A 25,097-nucleotide genomic window follows, 5' to 3' on the forward strand; every position below is an offset into this window, starting at 1 on the left:
CCTAACTCAATGCATCACCCACAGTAGACCTTCAAGAAATATTTGCCCATCACCACTTTAAAGTAGAAAACCTTCAGTGTTTTTCTTCAAATAACAAATACTTAGAGGAGCTGCATAATTTAGTTGAGCTCTTTTATTAAGAAAACAGGGACTAAGGGCTAGAGATGTAGCTCAGTGGCAGAACACCTGCCTGCCAAGCACAAGGCCCTGGGTTTAATCTTCAGCACTGAAAGAAAAGGAAGCACTTGAGTAATGCGAGAATATTATCCTCTAGAAATTCCCTCTGGCTTCATAATCTCATCAGAACTGCCAGTGTTTTCCTCGCAGCTCAACAACAGCAACAACAACAAAAATTATTAAAAAGAAGTAAGTAAATAAAAGCAAACAATGAGAAAAATCTTCTGAAAACAAAAACAATTCAAAAACTCTTTACTCTTTCCAGTGGTGCACACCTGTAGCAGCAGCTCAGGAGGCTGAGGCAGGAGGATGGAGAGTTCAAAGCCAGCCTCAGCAACTTAGTGAGTCCCTAAGCAACTCAGCGAGACCCTGTCTCTAAATAAAACATAAAAAGATAAAATGGACTGGGGATGTGGCTCAGTGTAAGTGCCCCTGGGTTCAATTCCCAGTGCCGGAATTAAAAAAAAAAAAAAAAAAAAAATCTCTCACTCAGTGAGAGATTCTTTCCATCTCAGTCTCTCTCCCTTCTGACCTTCTCTCACACTCACAACGCACACACAAACACACACACACCACTCCGATCTCTCATCTGACTGCAAACAACATAGCGAAGAGGGTATGGCTTAGGCCAGTGTGAGTTCAATGAAAATAGTCAGCTACTTCCCAAATAGCATGTGGTAATTTGAAAGGCAGGAGCCACGTCCTGAGCAAACAGAAATTGAATTACTGGTTCAGTTAGTTGGCTATTTCAGTCATAAACTTAACAAGTGAAAAATTTTCATACTCAATATAAAAACCAACATTTAGGGCTGGGAAGATAGCTCAGTTGGTAGAGTGCTTGCCTTGCAAGCATAAGGCCCTGGGTTCAATCCCCAGCACCACAAAGAAAAAAAAAAAAAAAAAAAAAAAAACCCAACATTCAAAGAAGGCTGCATGCACATATTTGCCATCTATGCAAATCTGCTAAGACTGTCGTGCAAATTTGCTGTATCTCCTATGTGTTGTGTCAACTATCATAAACATCATTAGTCAACAGCATTAAACAGCCCCAGGAACTCTACTCTTCTTGACATTCTATGCCGTCATTTAAACAGACTCTTCCAAATCCAAATACTTATGATCTACTTTTTGGAATATGTTACACAGCCATAACAAAGCAAAAACTCTAAGAAATCATTAGAATGCACCACACAGATTGAAACCCCTCCTTTGGGCCTTCTGCAGGTCAGGGTTGTCACAGTTGAACTAAAAAAACACATATTAGCTCTTTCCCATGTCAGCCTACGGACAGGCTGCCATTGTCTGGCATCCAAAGTCCACCTTTCTGATCACAGAGATGTGGCCCAAAAGATTGTGTGCTAATTTAATCTTTATTAAGTCAATTCTGTTTAGACACAACACAAGAACTTGGTACTATATTTAAACATATCCTCCACTGAATACTCATGGATTGTTTAATATATCTGTTTACATAAATATAGACTTCAGATATCAAATTATCTTCAAGCAAAAAAAATAAAGAACAAAACTTGAATTCGAATCCAAAGCATCTGATCTGAGAATGCACCCACTCTGAATCCTGTCTACATCTTAATTTGTTTATGAAAGTTTGGTCAAGATATTTGACACAGGAGCTAAAGAAATAGCTCATGTCGGAGAGTGCTCGCCTAGCATGCGCAAGGACCTCAGTTCGAATTCCCAGCCTCTCAGAGGGGAGGAAAAAAAAAGAAAAGAAAAGAAAATATTTGACACAAACTGTGGGTCAAATATCCCAGTTTCGTAGCTTCCATAATCACCTAGAGTGGCCTGTGTCGCCAGTTTTGGTCTCTTTCCTGGTATTGACAGTATGAGTACTCTCCTGATAGAGACAACAGCCACTGAGATGCCACTCTTGATTAGGAATAATTTCCAAAAGACAGAACTAATTGGCAGCCTGTGGTGGCAGGGGACACCCACATGGAGGACCCCACCTTTCACCCAAGGTGAAAAGGAAACAATATGAGAGAGAATGAGGAGGCTCACACCCTGGAGTTCACAACCCACAGCAAGAGGGTCCTCTGAGGAAAGTCACCTGCGGACATGGAAGACCTAGCCCGCACTTGGTGGTATTTGGAGAAGGGGCTTCAGGGAGAAAATCGGATTGAGATGAAGTCATGAGAACTTTTATAAAAAGTCACCAGAGCACACTATTGTGCTTGATGTACTTTCTCCCCTCTCCTCCCTTCCCTCTCTCTCTTCTTTTTTCCATCATAATTTTTTTCTCTCTCTCTGGATCCTGAGCTAACACAAGTAGCTTTGATGAAATTGTCCCTGAAATCCTTTTCAGGTCTAAATTCTTCAACCCTATGTGCCATTTATAAAACTCTGCTTATGTTTCTGTGGACAGCAGGTGGGTAGAAGGTGCTAAGGATTGGGAGGAGGGGTCAGATAATCAGAAAATAACAAAATAATGATAAACTATCAAAATTCTCAAAAGATAGTACTATCCTGAGGAGTATCAGATGCAAATCCTATCTTGACTTCTTCAAATATCACTGATAGCTTTTGTGTGTGTGTGTGTGTGTGTGTGTGTGTGTGTGTGTGTGTGTGTGTGGTACTGGGGATTGAACCCAGTAGACAGGTTATCAAGCTGTTAAGATTGACAGAGTTAGTGATGGATAGTGTGTCAGGTTGGGATGATCAAATCGGAAGCAGATCACTTTGACTTCAAGAGATGATCACTGAGCTCAAGAATTTATGTGCTAGGATTGCTTTCTCAGATGCTCAGGAAGCTTTCCTTTCCTCTCCTCTTGACCCCCATCCTCTATGAAGATTCACACACATACACATCATGTCCCCAAACTATTCCCACAGAAAGCATCTGGGTCCAGAGAGAGGAAAATGTATTAGTAGTTACTTAGAGCTGAGGAAGAGGGATGAGGGAATTAGGGACAATATCGTAAGAGTAAAGAAATACCCTGTAATTAAAAAACTAGAGCTATTTCTGTTTTTTTGTTTTGGGTTTTGTTTTTTGGGTTGTTATTGGGCGGGTATTGCTTGTTTTGTATTTTTCTTCATTTTATTTTTGTTTGTTTTGAGGTGATAAAATTGTTCTAAAATTGACTGCAGTGCCGGGTGCAGTGGGGCACACCTGTAATCCCAGAGGCTTGGGAGACTGAGGCAGGAGGATCGTGAGTTCAAAGCCAGCCTCAGCAATCCACTGAGGCTCTCAGAAACCCAGCAAGAGCCTGTCTCTAAATAAAATATTTTTAAAAAGGGCCGGGGATGTGGCTCAGTGATTAAGTCACTGGTTCAATCCCTAGCACAAATAAATAAATAAATAAATAAACAAATAAATTTGACTGTGTTAATGACTATACAGATCCTGACTAAACCAAAACCCACTGAATTATAGACATTAAATTCATAAGTTGCATGAGATGTAAATTATATATTAATAGAATTGTTTTTCAAAAGATGTATCTGGGTTAAGCCTGAATGTCCACTTTTGAGGACAGCAGGCAGAAGCAAGGAAGGGGTGCTATGGAAGAAGTAACAGAGCTGCAGCCGAGCTTTGTGGCCTAGACTTGACAATAGGAAAATGCAGATTCCATAGCTGCCGCACCCCTGTGCTGGCTTCCCCATTGAGCTCTCTCTCCTTGGAGGGCCAAGTCACAGCCTCCAGAATCAGGAAATGTTCTTCCACTTCATGCAGAGTGCGCCCCTCCCCAGGCAACTGAGTGCCTTAGCAAAGCCTCATCAGAATGGATTTGATTAGCACAAAGGATCCACACAGGTGAAGGTGGAGGAGTGAATCAGGTCTTAGAAGCTGGGCTGATGCAGGCTGCAGAGCCCGGCTTGCCTCTCCCGTCAGGAATACATTAACATGCAGATCTGGCAGAGCTGTTTCCCTTAGTCCTTGCAACACACCTCCTGCCTGATTCCTATCCAAAATTCTAATTAATAGCAATCCATATTTTCACACAGCTCTGGCAGTTTGAATATGCAAGTGCCTATTCAATGCTCTGGAGACCCCAAGCACCCTTTCAGAGCACATGGCTCTATACAAGGGCTCCCGTGTCTGAAATGCAGACGGCGCCTCGCTGTCACCATCCTAACAGCGTGGCAGCTGTGCTCCCCAAAGCCGACAAAGTGGGTCCTGTGCGCAGAAGACATGCCTCAGCTACCAGCCACCATCTGCCTGGTTGGTGGGTGCACAGCCTCAGCGCAGAGACAGCTGCCCCTGACAATGGCGAAAACAGCAGCACTTCCTCAGCGCCTTTGGAAACAAGAAAAAAATAATGTCTGCAGAAAGAATATGTAAAATTGCTGCAAATTTCAGATGCAACTGCTATTATGCCTTCTCACAGTAAATGATCACACTCAGAAGGATGAGTTCTGTTTAGCAACTGTAACAATTAGGCACATTTATAAAGAATAAGACACTAACAAGGCTAAAAGAGTATTGTCCTGGACAAAGAGTCTCTCTCACAGACTCTACCATAATAAATGATACCTTAAAAAAAATAATAAAAAATAAATCTCTTCCAAAATGGCTATCACTAATTACTTTGTCGTGAGCACAAATAAAAATATTCTAACTCTAAATAAATTACTCTAGTCAAAAAGACATACTCAATTAATTCTTTATTAAGAGTGTTGTAAAATCTAAGTGATTGTTCTTGGGAAGTTAGGGGGTGCCAGGAAAACATTTATCACTTAGCTTAGTAATGACAGTATTTACTTAGAGAGTTCTAAAAGTTAAGGGGAAAAAAAAAAAAAAAAAGAGCCAAATTCAAGAATTATTTATACAAGCCAACTGTCAGAAGACAAGGAGAAAACATACAGAAGGATAATTATGAGGAACATCTCATGACTAGAAACCACAGTTTCACCTAAGGACTAGTTAGAGCAGAATCTCAGGCCACCTCCCCAGGACTACCCATTCAGAATGTGTAATTCCGTCAGACCCCCTGAGGAGCACCAGGGCACTCAACAGTCCTGGGCCTCTGGTCCCCAGTGGGTGGAACGCTAAACATCCACTGGAGGTGTGGGATGAAAAGATATGTGTCTATTATTAAGATAATTATTATTAACCCTATTCTTTCAAGTCTATTTTTGTACATCCTATCAGTACAATAGAACCTGTATATAATTTATAAATAAATACATAAATTGGGGTTACATGCTCAAAATGGTTTGGAGACCCCTACTCTGGAAGGCACCGATGGGTCTTAGGCTAGGAAGGTCATCATCAAATTTACAGTTTAATAGTCAGCCCTGGCAAGGATGTGGCCAGGAGATAGGGAGACCTGTTGGGTTTTTACAGTGACTGGATGAAAACATGTCTAATTAGTCAGTTTTTGTCACAGTGACCAAAATATCTGACATAAACAACTTCAAGGAGGAAATATTTAGTTCAGTTCATGGTTCATGATTTCAACGGCCTCAATCCATGGTCAACTGGCCCCATTGCTTTTTGGACTTGAGATAAGGCAGAATATCATGGTAGAAGGAAGCTGCTGAGCTCATGGCAGCTGGGAAGCAGAGAGAGAATGGGGATAAGATACACCAACTAGGCCCCACCCTACACTTTCCACCACATCCCAATAATGCCATCAAATTATGAATCCATCCATTAATAAGGTCAGAGCTCTCAGGATCCAATTTCTTCCAAAGAGCCCCCTCTGAACATGGCTGCTTTAATGAAGTGTTCAACACATGAACCTCTGGGGACGTTCCAGATCCAAACTATAACAGTGTTTCAGCCAGGGAAAGAAGGCCTGAGCTTCTGACTGTTCCTGAGAAGAGGCGCCCCTCAGCAAGGCCACGGTGCTTGGTATCTGAACTATGAGACATCTTTCAAGTGTGATGGACTAGAGCATGGTTCCAGATTTTCCTGGGAAATCTGCCTCAAAGCTTCAGTTTTCCTGTTGCAGAATCAATGACCAAGCACGGACTCCCTGCCTCAGCCACTCATGGTTGGGAGGCTTTGTATCTTATCATCCCCTTCCTTCCCCAGGAGGTCATTCCCGATCCGAAAGGGCTCTTTGGTCCAATAGCAGAACAGACTGACAGCTGCAGTGGGCAAATGATCCCAGAACCTCCTTGAGGAGTCATTTTAGGGCACAAATCTGTCCCCAGATCTTCCCCAGTTGGAGATCCACCCTCTTGGGAAAAACTCAGCAAAATCAAGAAGCTGGTTGTGCTTTTGTCACTTAGTCAGGGGACCAGGGAACTGCCCCATCACACACATCAGCTTCCCAATGCTGCTTCTGAATATTTCAAGTGTTCCTAGGCCAAATCTTAAAAAAACAGTCCAAACAGGGGTGAACACCAGCGTGACCCAGACACTCAACCATTGAAATGGAAGCTAGTTGGCTGGGACAGGTGGCAGCCCCTATTAATGCAGGCATGCAACCTTTGGCCGGTAGATTGTGAAGCCACTTGGAGGGTCTTAGGGAGGGATCGGATGAGCTGAGGTATCAGGGGAGCATTTTACTAACAGGTAAGCAAATACTTCAGTATTGCAACAACCAGTGCCGCTCGCTGTGCAGGTGTATATAGATCAGTCATATTTTCACTGTTCTGTTAAAGTTTTCCCCCAATTTCTCTACATTGTTAGTATGAGATTGCGGATACCAGGGGCCACAGACTACTGGGAGCTTTGTGCACTAGAGAGATCACTAGAGAAACTAAATAAATATGTACATGACCATAGAACCTTTTTCAGAGGTGTTATCTGAGCAAAAATAGGACTATCTTAAAAATCATAATGCACTCTACAGATTCTCGACTCTCCAGCTAGCACTGAATAAATGTACATTTTTTCCTCCTAATTGTTTTCAGACCACTGACTAAAATTACAGCATGAAAAGGCCGCTGTCATGTTCAGTATACATTTTTAATAGACATCTTTAAACATTTAGACAAAATATTATTTTTAAATGGCAATTCTTTAACTAGTAAATGTAATTATCTAACTTTAAAGGAAGAAAAAAAAAAACCTGACAATCAAAATATTCTGTCACTGCTTTACCGAAGCACCTAAAATATCTTTTCAGCAAATGAAATTATTCTTTATTTTATGCTTTTAAAAATGCATTAGGGTAATTGCTCTGCAACAAATCACCTTCTCTGCTCAGAGCTCAGCTGCCACGTCCCTCAGATGTCCATCAATTGTGCACATTGTCATGATATCCTGATGATCACCAGGGGTGAGTCCCCCTAACAGCATGTTTATAAGAGTATTCAGTTGAGCAATCTGCAAAATAATTATATTTCAATGGAGATATTATACTGTGAAAAAAATCTATTATATGTCAAGTGCTAAATGAAGCAGTTATAGAACCAAGACACACTTATTGGTGCTTTTAATCAAAGCAAATAACTTTTGTGAGTTGATCATTCCATTGTTTCCTTGCAATTTTAATTTGCTTCTTTAATAACAAAAACATACTTTTCAGCTAGCAGCCGTCACTTACTTCTGGATGAACAAAAACCAGATTTTTTTTTTTTTTTTTTTCACATTCTTGGTTTACTGTCTCCATATGGTTGGAATCTGTCTTCCCAAAGTCCTAAGGCCAAAAAAGGTACAGAAGCTAGTTTCCTTATAGAGGTTGTCCGGAAGTCCACTTTCCTTAAGTCCAAAGAGAGACTAAGAGACCCTTAACCCCATCTGTTGGTGGCAGAAGAACCGAGGAACTTTTGCTCCCATGTATTTTATTTGTTCCTCTGTAAAGTTTAAAGTTCAAGCGAAGGAGGTCCTTTGTGGGCTGTGCATTAAACGCAAACGTGCTTTCTTTCAACAGGCCAGACATCACCACCGCTGCAGCAGGAGATCTAAGCTGCCCCTCAGGACTAAATTTCAAAAGGTACATTTGTATTTCCAGAAAATTTTGAGTCTATAAAGAAATCACTCTTTTCAACCTCAAAACATAATATAAAGCCATGGACTTTTCACAGCGAATTTCCCCCTATCTTGGCAACCCGAACACCAACACTTTGACCTTGGGTATTGATGGATTCCTCATGAGAATACTAGCTCACACTTCCTGAAGGCTTACGATGTGCCAGGTCCTGGTTTCAGTGCTGTACCAGCATTCACTCCCATAATACTCACAACAGTCCTATGAAACAGTCCTATGATCATCCCAATTTACACACGAGGAAACAAAAATTAGAGAGAGTTAGGAACTTGCCCAGTCACCTAGTTAATTTCCCTAGCTGTCCCCTGAAGATGCTGAGGAGATGTTTACAGACAGTAATGAACCTGCTTAAAAGTCTTCTTCCATGCTGAACCCTTTTAAATCCTCATCCGCAACTCAGCAGCCCACCAACCCCAGTGCTGGTCAGAGTCACTTGGACAGCAAAGTCCAATTGATAACAAGGTTGCAGGGAGTCAGAGCTCCCAGGGTCCCCTGGCATCCTTTCCTCTAAGGCTCAATAAATCCTACGCTACAGGGACATTTTGGATCACTTGTCTTCCCCCTTTCTGCTTTTAATCTTATTTGCAGAAAAGATCCATTTGAAATCCCACCCAAACCTGGGTAGGACTTCCCTTTCTCAAATCTGCCTGTTTTCCAAGCAGGAAGTGAGACTAATCACAATATTGTGATTGGAAGAGCCCGTCGAGGGCTCTGATTATGCTCCACTGCTGCGTGCTCCAGCTAGCAGGGCCTGCCACCAGGAGGGTGCTCTGTCTCCACTTCACCTGCCAGCCCAGCACCACAGGCCACAGAGAGTTTATGTGTGCACATAAGAGGGAGAGTGAGAGTGTGTGTGTGTGTGTGTGTGTGTGTGTGTGTGTGTGTGTGTGTGCGCGCGCACGCATGTGTGCATATTTGAGCGTGTACTGATGTTAAGTCTGGGGAGGAGAGGGTCCAGAAAATGTAACAGGGCTATGGTCTCACCATTCTAAGGAAGAATGAGGGCAGTGAATAGAGAACACTGTATGGAACTGAAGATACCATCTTTGGTTGGAGAAAATCCTGAAGTTTAGATCAAGAATTTTCCTCTTGGGATCACAAGAGCTGGGTCTCTTTAAAACTCTACCATGCGCTGATGATGCGCTAGACTATGCAAGCATGTTACATGAATCCCAACACACCCCCTATGCAACATATACTATTATTTCCATTTTACAGACAAGGAAAATGGGACTCAGAGAGGTTGGGTCATTTCCTAAATGTTGCACAGCTAATAAATGATAAAGCTAAGAGTTAAATTGGGCTGTCTGATGAGAGAGTTGGTCTAAACTCAGTGCTAATACTTCATTTTATTCCTAGTATTAAAGACATTGTATACCCTAATCACCACCACTTTCACCCCTGGATCCAAACCTCACACACATTTTCAGTGCAGACAACACCTAGGCCAGAAGTGTTGGTGAGCAAAATATCACTTGGGCAGCTTGCTAAAATACAGTCATGCAGTAGAATGAATTGGATATAACTTTTCTATGTTCATATATGAATATGTGACCAATGTAACTCCATGGTCTTGTACAACCACAAGAATGGGAAGTTATATTCCATGTATGTATAATGTCAAAATACATTCTACTGCCATGTATAACTAAAAAGAACACATAATTTTTTTAAAAAAAGTCACTAGGAAAATTTTTTTTAAAATACAGAGTCATGTTGGGTTGGGGGTATAGCATAGCAGTAAAGTGAGTATTCAACATGGGTGAGTATTCAACACCGGTCCTGGATTCAATCCCCAGGACACACACACACACAAATACAATCTTTGCAGCATCCTACTGATTCTGCTCCCACTTGTCTGCACTTAGACTTAGGAACTCCTTCCTTCCTCCCTCCCTCCCTCCTTCCCTCCCTCCCTCCCTCCCTCCCTCCCTTCCTTCCTTCCTCCTTCCTTCCTTCCTTCCTTCCTTCCTTCCTTCCTTCCGCAGTGCTGGAAATCAAACCAGGGCCTCACACATGCTGAGTAAGTGTTGTACCACTAAACTACATGCCCAGCCCCTAAGAATTTGCATTTTCAACTGGCATTCCAGCTGATTCTGGAGCAGGGATGCAGAGACACTGGTCTTCCACAGGGCTCAGAATCCCCTGGGAAGGTAGCTCAGATGGTTTCCATGCTTATTAAATACAGGCATTGTCCTGCCTCACCAGTACCGACACTCTCACTAAGCTAGGGATGTCCAAGTGCAAGACTGAAATATAATGAAACTTTGGGAAGCCTGTTTTTTTCCTTTAAGAAATTTGTTTTCGTAATCCTAAAATTCATGGGAAAACTATTTATTTTCTAGAATCTCTACATATATCAAAAATTTTTTTAAAAGTCAATTTATTTCAAGAGTCAAAGTTCTGTGAGAACAGGCTTGGAACTTTGGCCTTACTAGACATACAACTAAAAACGTGAGAAATGGATGAATGAATGCAGAATGAAGCCAATCTACTCATATTTTTTGGCATTTCTACCAATAAACTGGAAATCTTTAGAGTTTCTCAAGTGTGACACTGTTGACGTGTTGGGCTGATCATTTTTTGACACTGATCATTTTTTGTTATGGGGGCCTCCTTGCATTGTAGGATTTTTAGCAGTAGTCTTGGTGTCTTCCCACCAGATACTAGAAGAATCCCTCCCTGCCCAGTCACAACAACCAAGATACCTCCAGATGTGGCCAAATGATCCCTGGACGGCAAAATCACCCTGAGTGAGAACTACTGCTTTTTAAAGGAAGCAAAATAAAATTTTTAAAAGTCTTAAATATTTTAATTGCTTTCAAATTTTTCTGATTCCTTTAAAATCTTTATCTCTACTAGCATCCTATCCTTCCCCCAAAGAATTTTTTGTTTTGTTTGTTTTTTTAAATTAATGGCCTCAGAACTTTTGGAAAAGTTGCCTCTCTTTTTGGGACCCTTTCCAGCATGTTTTTTTAGGTTTTTTTTTTTTTTTTGGTTTTTTTGGTTTTTTTTTTGCAGCGCTGGGGATTGAACCCAGAGCCTTGTGCTTGCAAGGCAAGCACTCTACCAACTGAGCTATATCCCCAGCCCTCTAACATGTTTTTGAAAACAGACTCAAAGAAACAACAATCCCAAATTTCAGAACACCAGGAATAAAACAAATATCATAAGAGATTTTTCGAGAAGAAAAAAATGAAATATAAAAAGAGAAGTCAGAATGATATAGGACTTCTTCTAGATGCTAAAACACATGAACAAATACAGTTGAAATTCTCAGGGAGTGTTATTTCCCATTTAGAATTATAAACTCAGCCAGTATTCAAACACATATGAGGGTTGAATACATTTAAGTCATACAAGTAATCAAAAAACTCTGCCTCCCATATGCCCTTTCTTTTTTCTTTCTTTTTATGTATCCCCCCTGCCAAAAAAACCCAGGGATACTTAACCACTGAACCACATCCCCAGCCCTTTTTTATATTTTATTTAGAGACAGGGTCTTGCTAAGTTGCATAGGGTCTCACTAAGTTGCTAAAGCTGGCTTTGAACTCGTGATCCTCCTGCCTCAGCCTCCCAAGTTACTGGGATTACAGGTGTGGGCCACCATGCCCAGCCCATATGTCCTTTCTTAGGAAGCTCCTGGAAGATATCCTTCAACAACCAATAGAATCTATCAAGACAGAAGCGAGAGATACAGCAAAGAGGATGTCTAACATGGGAAAGAGGATGAGTGAGGTCCCCCACACCCAAGAGCACCCAGTTCAAATTTGAGGAAGGATGAAGGACTGGATGACAGCACTCTGTAGGAGGAAGAACAGAAATGATTGAGTGTTTGGAACTGGACACATTATTAATAGACATTGGCTGACAAATTTGTTAGCAATTTGAAGAAATAGTAATGACATGTACTTAGAACTGAGCAAGTAAAAAACAAGAGCAATTATTTACTTTAGAAAAAAAAGATTGAGGAAAAATAATTATATTACATAATCACATATTCTTGACTGAGCAGTGAACAATATTTACACAGTAAATATTGTACACACTGATTATTAATTGAACTAAAATCATGATATATACTATGGTTTGGATGCATCTCCTCTAAAATCCATGTTAAAACTTAATTCCCATTGTGGTGGTATTAAGAGGTATATTAATCATTTTTGGAAAGTGATTGAGCATGAGGCAGAGCCCTTATGGTGGATTATTAATGCATTTATAAAAGGACTAAAGAAAACTGGGATCGGCTTGTGGCTCTTCTGCCCCTCAACCATGTGAGGACCCCTAGACAGCACCATCTATGAGGACAAGGCCTTCACAGGACACCAAACACATCAGCACCTTGATCTTACACTTCCCAGCCTCCAGAACAGCAAAGAATAAATTTATGAGTCTAACCCACTTGTCACAGCTGCCTGGAAAGTCTAGGACAGTCTAAGGGATGTGGGTGACAGAGGAGGAAGGTGGGTCAGAGAGCTAAATTGTTTCCTAACACACACAAAATTCAATAACCCAGGTCTAAAACATGAGGTAACAGAATGAACACATTATTTGGAAATAAAGGATACATATCAGAAGGAACAGTTAAGAAAGAGTAGAAAGTGGTTGACTTTAGGGGGAAAAAAAAAAAATGACCAAAGATAGGGAGGAAGGCAGGTAACTGCTACTATTTTTTAGAAGCCTTTTCTCCCTGATTGTTTTTAATCATGTGCATGCATGTATTGCCTTAACAAAAATTATTGTAGAAATCTAATAAAATGAGCTGCTATATATACAGGGTTCTGGCACCTGGAACCCAGTGAGTATGCTAACACTGGTAGGTAGAACAACCGTTATTACTGATGCCACAAGTGCTCTTGCAATGTGCTCCCACCACTGCTCCCAGCAAGTGGGGGGGCTCCCCTTTCTCCTAATCCACAGGCAGAATCAAGTGTTCATATTATGTGCAACCACAGTGCATTTTACAGGTTTTCCCCAGTCTGTCTCTCCACTTCTACTTCCATCACACGCTAGCCCTCTTGCTGCTACTTGCTTGGGGGCATCCTGTTTCCTCTGCCTGGAATGCTTGCCTCCAGGAAGTTGCTTCCCAGATGTTCTCGTCTCTTAACCCTTCAGTCCCTCCCAGAGGCCTGCCTTTGTCATCTAACCCTTGATCTTGAATTTCCCAGCCTCCAAAACTAACTAATAAGAAAGAAATTTTTATTTTGCACACTTGGACATCTTTATCAACTCTGGACATCAGGTTTCTGAGAGCAGAGGACACGCGGACAGTTCCTGGAGTGACACAATAAAGAATGCAAATGCACTTGACAGAAAGTCCCCCAGGAAACCACACGGTCATCTGTCTCATTTGTAACTGCAGGATTTTAATTTATGGAGGTGACTGAGTGACAACACAGACAGGCAATGCCCTTAGAAGAACTCATCTCTTACACTTTCCAAGAGGAGGGGGCTTGCCACACTGTGCAGGGCCATGCAGGGAAGTGCCAGTTTTCAGTCAGGAAGTAGGAGGGAGTGAAAGGAAAGCTGAAGTCAGAACTTTTAATGTGCTTTCTGCAGGTCACACAGCTTACAGTTGTCCAGTTTGAATACTATCACAGGTTGGGGCTCTAATTGTTGGGTACCTGGCTCTGGGTGATTTAGGGCAGGGGAAATACCAGTCAGTGTATTCACAGATAGAAGAGGAGGTGGTTCAGAGCATAGGCTCTGGATAGCTGGTAAATAGAAGCCACTCCAGCCTAGTTTAGTCCTGTAACTTGTGGATGCCAAGGAGACAAACACAGAATCTTAGAAAGCACAGTTAGAACATCACTGCCCATAATACTGGCAGTCCTTAGCTGAAACGAGATGTGGCCAGCTAAGAAAGAGAAAGCAACTAACCCACTTAAGACTTATTCATCTTCTGGGTGTATCTTTTAAAATTGTGCTTTGTGCAGTCTACGAATTTCTGCCAGTACCAAAAACTTTCAAAAATATTAATCGGAAAGATGAATATTGAATGAGTTTACTTCTATGGGATAGAAACGTTCTACCAGAGTATGGTCGTGATGACTGTACAATGATCTGAATGTACTCAATGCCACCAACCTGCGACTTTGCAGAATGGACATGTTATGTGTAGCATACCACAGTAAGAACGATAAAATTTTAAGATGCTGTTTAAAAACAAAAAAAATTATTCAGTGGCATTAATAAACCAAAAGCTTTTATAACTCATATTTTTAAATTCCTTTAACAAAAACTGAACTACTGCTGTAACTCATAAGATTTAAAAACTATATTATAGAACAGTGCAAGTAAATTAAAAAAAAAAAAACTCCAAAATAAGATGCTGTTTAGAAATTGGTAGAATTCTATTTCACTAGGAGTTCTTACAATCAGGACAGATAATTTTCTCAAATTAATAACAATCCCAAATCATAAATAGGCAATTAACTCTTGCTATAATTCACATATCTCATATCAATATATTAGGAAATAGAAAAATATAATAATAAAATAGGTTTAACATGATGCAGTATAAAACTGAGTGTGAATCTCATTTCCTGATGATGTTAAAACACTTTCAGGAAAGCATAATATCTTCGAGATTGAGTATCTCTGCTCTTGGTAGCACCAACCATGCCCAGAGACTTCCACTGAGTCTCACTTCTATCCCAATGTTACTTCCCATTTTTGAAAAGTGATGTGAAACAAACCAACAAGCACTTATTGGACTCAACTGACACTATGCTGGGACTGTCTTGAAGCTTATTCCTCTCCTTTGGCCCTTTGGATTCTAGGAAACACAAGGGAACCACAAGATCATAAGGTCTGGACCACAAAAATGTATGAAGTGATGAGGGAAAATTAAGAATTGAACTGGGCCAGATGCAGTGGTGCACGCCTGTAATCCCAGCAGCTAGGGAAGCTGAGGCAGGAGGATCGTGAGTTCAAAGCCAGCCTCAGCAATTCAGCGAGGCCCTAAGCAATTCAACCAGACCCTGTCTCTAAATAAAATACAAAAACAACTGAGGATGTAGCTCAGTGGTTAAGCACCCTCAGGTTCAATTCCCGGGAAGAAGAAGGAGGGGGGGGGGGAGGGGGAAGGGGAGGGGGAGGGGAAGAATTAAATTAGGGATCAGGTGGGCTACAATCCCAGGATGCACAGAAAAATGAGTCTCAGGGTAGGACTCAGTGGCTGATGAGGCCTTAGGAAATGGAAGACCAAGTCTGTCATTTTCCTAGGTGAGAAAAGGGATTCCTGAATGGAGGACAGGCGTGAACTGACCACTTGGGTCAGTTCAGAATACAGTGACTCAGAGGAAACCTTTGAACTTAATATGGTAAGTAATAGGGAGCTACAGAGGGATCTAAGAGTGGGAATGGTCTACAGAAAGCAGTTTGGGGTAGATCCTGGTGGGATATGTGCCGTTTGCCCAGGAGGCTCTTTTTTTTTTTTTTGTACCAGGAATTGAACCCAGGGGTGCTTAGTCACTGAACCACATCCCAGTTCTTTTTTATTTTTTATTTAGAGACAGGGTCTTGCTGAGTTGCTTAGGGCCTTGCTAAGTTGCTGAGACTGGCTTTGAACTCAAGATCCTCCTGCCCCAGCCTCCCAAGCCTCTGAGATTACAGGTGTGGGCCACCATGCCTGTCCCTCAGAGACATTTTAAAGAGAGTGATAATGGAGTGTTTTAAGGCAGAGAAAAAGTACCCTAGAGGGCACCTGAGAAATGGAACAGTGACACTTGCCTCATGTGGGTGGGGGGTTTAAAAGCATGGACATGTGTTAGCACAGGGCCGGGCCGAATGCAGTGTAAGAGTTCAACAAATACAGAATAAGATTTTTAATTTCTTAAATTTTTAAAATTAGCATTAAGAGAGAAGCCTCACTGGTAATCTCCACATTTCTGATTGGGGAGACTGGGGTCCCCCAGACAGACCTGGGAGTGGAAAGGTTCCTCGGGAAGGCAGCAGTGATTCCACTGAGCTGACTCGGGCAAGGGGTCTGATGCATTGCAACACATTCGGGCAATTAAGACATCGAGGTTTAGCTGCGCATGGTGGCACACACCTGTAATCCCAGCAAGTTGGGAGGCTGAAGCAGGAGGATCATGAGTTCAAAGCCCGCCTCAGCAACTTAGCAAGGCCCTAAGCAACTCAGCAAGACCCTATCTCTAAATAAAATATAAAAAAGGCCTGGGGATGTGGCTCAGTGATTAAGCACCCCTGGGTTCAATCCCTAGTACCAAAAAAAAAAAAAAAAAAATCATCATTTAGGCCTAAACACAGAGTTCAGAAATGAAATTTACTCTTTAGGACAAATGTCTAAGTATTACTTCTAACCTATTTCTCTCAAGCCACTGCTAAAAAGGATTATGTGAAAAGCTTATGTTTTTCTCAGTGATAGAATTTTTAATTGTTTTTAATTTAAAGAATCCTCTAGTTAAAAAAAAAAAAAACAGGAAAAGTTTCTGGAATTTGCTCATTCAGCCCCCAAACTGACTATAGTTAGAAGAGAGAATTGAATAATTTGTTTTTGTTTTTTTTTTTTCGGAAGGGGTTTTCTATCTCTGGCCTTCTCTAATGAAAGTTTGTAACAGTCAATTCTCAATTAGCTTTGGTCATGGAGAGGAGCAGTGACGCAGATAAAAACAAACTACAGATAACACGAAAATGATTTACTGTCGCTCACAGATTCCCCTTGGCCCCACACACCCCTTCCTTCCCGAGCCCTCCAGTCAGCATCTGCAGACCCCTGGCTCGTGGTGTCAGAATGGGACAATGGGTCACACAGGTAATCTACTCAAGGGTAATGGATTTGACTACAATTTAGCATTGATTAATTATAGTGTCCAATTTTAATTCAGTGCTATTCACTAACTAATTAGATAAGGTTTTTCCATGTTCTATTTTTGGCACAGAAAATTCTAAGCATAGGTACTTTAAAATTAGTACTGTGTTGAAAATTAATAATCATTTATCCTCAACCTCATGAGTGCCATATGAGGGTCAGGAGCCCTAGGTTCTTCCCAGTCCTGTCTATGGCAGGGACTGTGGCACCATGTAATCAGCTCAACCTCTCTGCGTAGGTTCCATGTTGATCCCGTGGTCCAAGTTTGCTTCCAGGGCTACTATTCTAGTCTAGGTCATAGGTATGATGTGGCTTGGCCCTTAGACCTGTACCTATAAATGTGTGGCAATGGGTCTCGGTCAGGATCAAATTTGTGCCATTCCTTACCACCCCCCACTTCCACTCCCTGGCAGAGGCATTAGCAACATCTGGAGATATTTTTATTGTCATGCCTCAGGTGAATGAGTAGGAGCGATGTGTGATATTGGCACCTAGTGGTAGAGGCCAGGGATACTGCTAAATACCCTATAATGACCAGGACAATCTTCCACAGCAAAAAATTATCTGGTACAAAACGTCCATTGTGCTGAGACTGAGAAACCCTAATATATAGAAAGGTATTTTGACATAGGTCAATGGTCCAGGAATTGACCTAATTTGGAAGAGAAATCAAAATTTAAGTCACAGGATAATAAAACATTAAATTGAACTTACAAGTGAAGCACCAAAGATTCTATAAGTATGAAATCTCCAAAGTGAGGGAGGGACCAAACCACCACCTAGAAATGTCAGAGAGTTATAAAACTGGGTACCCCTAAAACCTGTAAGGATATTGAAGGGCTGAAATCATGAGTACTGGAAAAGAACTTGTAGAAGGTACTCTTTTGCAGAGACCTGCTGTCCTGTGTGATTCCTAATAGCACCCCACCCCATGAGGGGAAGGGTTGGCTGAAACCATTTTGAACTGTGAGTCCTCTCCAAATATATGACATAAACACAAAACCATTTTTCCATCTGTCATGACAGTTCTACCAATTTCAAACCTCTCTTCTATACCTTTGATGATGCTCAGGAAAAATTACTTTGGACCCATGTAAATAAGAAAAAAAATGAGAATTCCATTTTGAATGATCAGAAGATTGAGAATCTTCTGGGAGCAGTAGAACTCCAAAGTCCTTGTGGAATGAAAACAAGTTATGAAGAGAGCACAGAATCTAGGGAATGATCTGCTCAATCTACCTCCCAGGTCTGACAGGAGGGCCCTGCCTGCAGGGAAACTCTGAGGAGCCCCCAACACCATCAGAAGAGAAAGATTCACCTGTAAGCATCTGCCAGACCCAGAGTACAAAACCATCTCACAGTCACATCATTCAAGTAAGCATTTCAGTTAGGCTTAGACTTCCTGCCTTCCAGAGTTCTACTCCCAGAGGAACCTGAAAGAAAGTGGAGAATGGAGAAAGGAAAAGTCACCATATTTCCTTCTCAATGGCAGGTGGCCTTTGATGAACAGGCTACGACTGGAGCCAGAAGGGAGAAATCTTACTTTTAAACATATGTTGAAACACTGAGCTGGGTGTGATGGTGCACACCTGTAATACCAGGAGGCTGAGGCAGGAAGAGCACAAGGTCAAGGCCATTGTGGGCAATTTAAGAGACCCTGTTTCAAACTAAAAAGGACTGGGGAGGTAGCTCAGCAATGGAGTACTTTTTTAGTGTGTGCTAGGTCCCAGGTTCAACCTCACTCCTGCAAAAAAGAAAAAAAAAAGAAAGAAACATTGGTTATACATTAGATTGGAATTCTATTTCTAAACCAAGAGTATATGTTTTGGCTTAAATTGTTGGTAGGATTTCTACTCCTTAAGGGACTAGAACACTCCTGACATCTGTCACAGCTTTTACCCCACAAAAACACCCCCTCAAAAGAGATGTAGAAGTCAGAAGTAAGTTTCGTACCAATCACATCTTTCTCATCACACCTGTTCAACAGATCAGTTATATCCACAAATTTACATTTTCATTCTTTTTTTTTTTTTTTTTTTTTTTTTTTTTTAAATATACTTTTTTTTTTTTTTTTTTTTTTTCTTGTGGTGCTGGGGATTGAACCCAGGGCCTTATGCTTGCAAGGCAAGCACTTTACCCACTGTGCTATATCCCCAGCTTACATTTTCATTCTTTCAGGAATGTAATCGAGATTCCATGTGACCTCACTGCCTAAGGGTGGGGGGTAGAGGTGCTAGATATTCTCTGTTTCGATGAGATACTAAAAATATCAAACTTTCTGAGTGAACAAAATATAATTTTTCATTTTCTATAATTTTTCTTTTTTTCTTTTTCTTTTTTTGAACCAGGGATTGAACCCAGAGTCACATCCCCAGTCCTTTTTGTTTTTTATTTTGAGACAGGGTCTCACTAAGTTGCTTAGGGCCTCACTAAGTTGCTGAGGCTGGCTTTGAACTTGCAATCTTCCTGCCTAAGCCTCCCCAGCTAAGATTACATACGTGTGCCACGGTGCCCGGCTGCCTATGAATTTTTCGTTATCTTTATTGAACTTTATTCTTTGAGCAGGGGGAAAAAATCTCACCCAACAACAAAAAAAAAAAAGCTCTCCAAAATTGTGTGTGCAGCTGTGAGTACTCCTGGCACTTGTGGGCCTGACTTTCATGATCTCAGATTCTCAAAACTTGAGTTAAAAACATCATCATAAACTGGGTGTAATTCCAACTAGAGGCTGGAGGATTGTGAGTTTGAGGCTAGCCTGGGCAATTTAGAGAGACTATCTCTCAAAATCATCATCATCTATTTTGAGAGGATGCTTATTCAGCTATTGACAGACAGTAGCATTTCAACTTCACATTTTTAAAATTGAAACATCCTGATCCATTTACAAATAATAGAACCCAAAATCTCATCTTATACTTACATGGGCCTGAAGTAATCTCTCCTCGGTGTCATCGAAGGTGCAAAAGAGAGATTTGAAATTGGTAGAAGTGTCATACACATGGTATTGGCATTAAAATAGACATGAAAAACAATGAAACAGAGTAGAAGACACAGAGACAAACCCACATGCTTACAGCCATCTGACACTTGACCTGAGAGCTCATTAGAAATGCAGGATCTCAGGCTTCATACCAGACCTAGGATCCCAATCTGCATTTTAACAAGATTCCAGGTCACTCTCAAAGAGTACCAATTTGAAAAGTACTGGTGTAAGCTAGCATTGAAAAGGCCTACAGTGATACTGGATAACAATCTCAGAAATAAGTGGAAATAATCCAGTTAAGATGAATTTATTTAAAGTCAATCAGCAAATAAATTTTCCAGGGTAGAAAAATGTAAGTCTTTGGCAATAAACATCACTTCTAATCCAAAGGGAGTGACAAAGATTTTTTTTTTTCAAAAAATGCCATTCATAAGAAATTTATTCAGAGGAAATACAGCTGTACCCAACACCTAACTCCTGAACTGTACCAACTACCATGCAGAACTCACAATTGTTCTAAGAATCCCAAAGGACTAATTATTGTGAATACTTTTTTGTTTTCTTGTGTTGTGTTGGTTTGCCGGGCTATGAGCTCCTAAGCCCACGGTTAAGGGCAGCGTAGGAAAAGATTGCCTCAATGAGTATTTTTCTTTTATGTCTTCGGGATAACACCTACAGCAGTGATTTTCAATCTCTGCTACACATTTTTCAAACCAGCTGGTGGACTTTGAAAAATCTCCAACCCATGCTGTCCTCCACACCAAATTAATTCAGAATCTCTGGGATTGGAACCCGGACATTGGTAGTTTTTAAGTCTCCAAGTGATTATAATGTGCAGCCCAGTTTGTTTACCAAAGACCTATACAAGTCAAAGGAAGGAGTCATTTGATGATTACATGGTACATTTGTCAAAAGAAATAACTAATATCCATAACTTATGCCCCCAACCAGGTTTGGTGAAGGTGGAGTAGTGGTCATGTAGACTGACAAAGTCCACACTCAGCCCACCACCAGCCTCACCCAGACCACAGCAGCAGAGGCTCCCTTGCTCCTGCCTCTAGCCTGATCACTCATGCTCTACTTTGCTTCTTTCTCCCCTAAATCCTGGAAACAAAGGACAATAAAAAACAATAACAATAAAACTATCCAAATAGATTTAAAATGGTTCCTGGGGTACATGGACTCTTTCCGGTGCTACTTCTTTTGCCTTTGGTCACAATATTTGTTTAGTCCCTCTTCCAGTGAGCTCAGTTGAAGAAAATAACATTTATCATGGCATATTTATACGCCAAGCACTGTGGTTGAAGTATTCTGTATAAATTTTCTTGTGCGATATTTGTAGCAACTATATGAAATGAGCATTATTATCTACTTGCAAATGAGGAAACTGAAACTCAAAGTTTAAGTTGTTCAAGATCTCAGTAAGAAAACTAATAAATTCTACAAAGTTATATCTTTTATTGATAATAATAGAAGAAAAGGAGAAAAGGCAGGATACAATGAAACTCCTCCAAAGCTTATGCCAAGTTTGAAGCAAACAGAAATGTGTACACCAGGAGCTAACAGGGTCAGCTGCTCTCCAAGGCATGCTGGAGTTGACGCACAGCTTTTAAAGATCCCAGTAGGTCTCTGACTGCATTCTATACTAGCCAACGGTCTCATGTTTGTATTTCCTTATCAGAGAATGCAATTTCTGACTTAAAGCAGAGTCTGGAAGAAATAAATTACAAAGCCAAAGATATTCTAAGAAAAGCTAGGCACAGTGGTACACATCTGTAATCCCAGAGACTCAGGAAGCTGAGGCACGACGATCACAAGTTTGAGGCCAGCCTCAGCAACTAAACAAGACCCTGTCTCAAAATAAAAAAAATAAAAAGGGTTGGGGAGTTGGGAACATAACTTGGTAGTGTGCCCCTGGTTTAATCCCCAGTACCAAAGGGAAAAAAAAAAGAATATTCTAAGAAAATGCCAAAACGTAACATTTTAAGTGTCAAATAAATACATAGATAGGTATTCATAGATCAGACTTTCTTTCTCAACTAAAACCCTGTCATTATGAGAGTTCTTTCCTAGAAGACACCATTTACTTAGAAAATGTGCACTTACAAATCAGCTTCAGAAGCTTAGGATTTAGACCACAGTATTTCAATAAAATCACTCCTTCAGGACCCAAGAACAGGGTCTTTCAAAGGTAGAGATTTTTCAAAAGTGGTTCTTACCACTTAGATACATTTTGAGAAACAGAGGAAAATCACACTTGGATCCAGTTTTAAAACACGGAATCATAAGCGTGGGGCTGGGGTGGGGAGTAGCTCAGTGGAAGAGGACTTGCCTAGCATGCATGAAGCCCTGGGTTTGATCCCAAGCACTGCAAAATTAAAAAATGAATAAATAAAATGTATATTTCAACATTTAGCTCCAATGCAGGCGCAGGATGGCATTTCTTTGTTGACTCATTTGTGACAGTGACAAACTATTGTGTGCATGGACCCACTAGTGACCTCTAAATAGAATATTGTGTCCCATTCAACACATCAAGAACTCAGCAGCTGAAAACTCCAGATTCTCTGAGGTCATCTGACTAAAGAACACTGCTCTCACAGGATTAAAATAAAAATCACACTCCAGAGCCAACCAAAAGTAAACTCGTTTAAGGAAATAACCTCTCAACATCATGCCCAAGGTTTAAGAGAAGATAATGAAGGAGCCATTAGCCTCTAATCTGTGGTCCACGCTTGTTCACTAACATTCATGGTGAATTGCTTGCAGCCTGGCTTTAAGGAATAAAAACTAATATAAAATAAAATAAAATGTTCCTGAATAGCCCATGATACCCCTGGAGTCCATGACACTTCCATGCTGCATTAAAGACGGTTTTTCCAAGGTCAATGTGAGCTTTGCTATATAGATTGTGTTTATATATAAGATACAAGCACTTTTTAAACTGTCTGAAAATACTGGTAATCTGAAAACTATGACTTGCTTAAAATCATATACTCTGTGATGTCTTTTCAATAGTCCCTGTGATCTTCTAATATGGGGAAGTGGTTTTTACCAAGCTAACCACCAGCCTTGAAATACCTAATGATGCCCTGAGACTGGAGAGAATCATTCCAAATTGCTCTAAATTGAACTTCCCATGGTAAGAACAAAGGGGGACACTTAACTCAAGGCCAGCAGCCATGGACCTTGGGGGGTCCAATTTTCCACTCAGGATTCCAGTCTTGGGAACTTCAGGATTTTAAAATACAGTATCTCAATCTGGCATGCAGAGTGAACTTGCCCGTTTTCCTAGAGAAAGAGCCTGTGTGGTGGTTTTGTGATTTCTCTGAAATTTCCCTTCTTTGCTACAGGCTGGAGACTTCCAGCCTAGAGATGGAGTGAACTAGGGAAATGATCAAGTTACTATCCTCGGTCATCATTTACCCACACTCACCCTAGATTTCAAAGGGTTCTCCTTGAAAATATAAGCCACCTCATTCTCAAAATGTATGTCAACATTCTTTACCAGACCTTCTACAGCAGATCATGAATGATAGAGCACATCAACTCCCCTCTGGGAAGAATCACAATTTACTAGAATATTTTTTGGTTGCAAGAAATAGAACTCCATTTGTGCTAGCTTAAAAGCAAACAGTTGGCACTGCATATAAATTAAAAAAAATAAAAATAAAGGTCCATTGACAACTAAAAAATTAATAAATAAATATAAAAAAAGCAAAGAGCTGGGTCTGATGGCACACAGCTATAAACCCAGTGACACAAGAGGCCAAAGCAGGAGGATCACAAGTTCAAGGCCAGCCTCAGCAATTTAGCAAGGCCCTAAGTAACTCTGAGAGAACCTGTCTCAAAACAAAAATAAAAAGGGCTAGGGATATATCTCAGTGGTAAAGTGCCCCTGAGTTCAATCCCTGGTGAGGAAAGAAGGAAGGAAGGAAGGGAGGGAGGGAGAGAGGGAGGGAGGGAGAAGGAAGGAATGAGAGAGAAAAAAAAGAAAAAAAAAACAGATATACTGCAAGAATTCTGGGTTATTTTTAAGAATTCAAGTAGTTAAATAGATATGCGTCAGAATAGACAAGAAGCTAACGTCAGAACATTATAGAGAACCCTGAACATCTTTCCACCTTGGCATTTGCTTCATTCTTCTGCTCCCAGCCTTCCTGGTGGAAAATCGCCATCATCCCACTTCCCTCATTGACTTGCTCTCCATTTCAGACATTTCCATTTCTACTGACCTGAGCAACTACTTCCTAATTCCACTTTCCCAAAGAAGGATCTGATTGGTTTAGCTTGGATGAGGTGCCCACCACTCAACCAATCCTGGCTAGAGGGTGGGGTCATCACTCAGGTGACTGATCACTGCAAGAATGGGATGAAGAAAGATGAAGAAGGAATAGGGTGGACTCGTTTCACAGATAAAAACAAGAATTTTACATAAGCGACTTTTTTTTTTTTTTTTTTTAGTATTATGATATCCTATGCAGAACACTGGTGTGCCACAAGATATTAATAGTTATTCCATAGGAAAAAAAGTCTGCATCATTAAAAAATAAAAAAACAGTTTGGAAAGCATGGGGGTGAGGGGACACCTATCCATTCATTGAACTTTAGAATTAGTGCCTTCTGTAAGCCATACATAAATGTTTATTTAGCAGGTGACTTCTCAGAACTTTTAATACCAATATATACTGTTGACTCTTCAAGAGGGAACGTGGAGTAGATGCCATTTCCCAAACTTATCTGACCATGGAAAAATCACCAAATGCTCAGTGTTGCTCAGAACCCAGGCTGGGGAATACTGGCCTAAGGCAAAAAAAATAAATAAATAAATAAACAACACAACAAAAGGGGGGAATGTGGGGAAGGAAATGAATTATTCCAATTAGCAAACAGCTCTGAGCAATTCTGGGGGTAGCCCAATGCCCAATGGAAATGCATGTTCTGGAGTTTTTAGTATGGGCAAATAAACCACCTCCAGCACGCATTCCCTTTGCATATGGACTATTATGCAACAGACTTAAAAGTGACCCCAAACTTGACAGAAGTTTATTTTCTTGACTTTGATTATTTCATTGGGGCCATTTTCAGCTTCTCATTATCAGCATATATACATTTCTTCCCAGTGTCTATTCTATTTACATATTGCACTATGACACAGAAAGGAACATGTGGCCAATGACCCTACTGATGA

At 40.8% G+C, this 25,097-nt stretch overlaps 1 pseudogene across 1 annotated transcript in view; it reads right to left on the reverse strand.

Annotated features, from left to right (window-relative positions):
• Positions 1-18,640, reverse strand: part of LOC306658271 (large ribosomal subunit protein uL6-like) — a 36,660-nt pseudogene extending 18,020 nt beyond the window's left edge. Inside the window, exons 1-3 of the transcript XR_013766613.1 lie at positions 18,467-18,640; positions 18,242-18,356; positions 7,289-7,420 (exon numbers count right to left, since the gene is read on the reverse strand). The product of XR_013766613.1 is annotated as a large ribosomal subunit protein uL6-like (transcript). The remainder of the gene's footprint in view (positions 1-7,288; positions 7,421-18,241; positions 18,357-18,466) is intronic.
• Positions 18,641-25,097: the final 6,457 nt, after the last annotated feature.

This window comes from Sciurus vulgaris (assembly GCF_902686455.1).
Source record: "Sciurus vulgaris genome assembly, chromosome: 3".
Classification (NCBI taxonomy): Eukaryota; Metazoa; Chordata; class Mammalia; order Rodentia; family Sciuridae; genus Sciurus; species Sciurus vulgaris.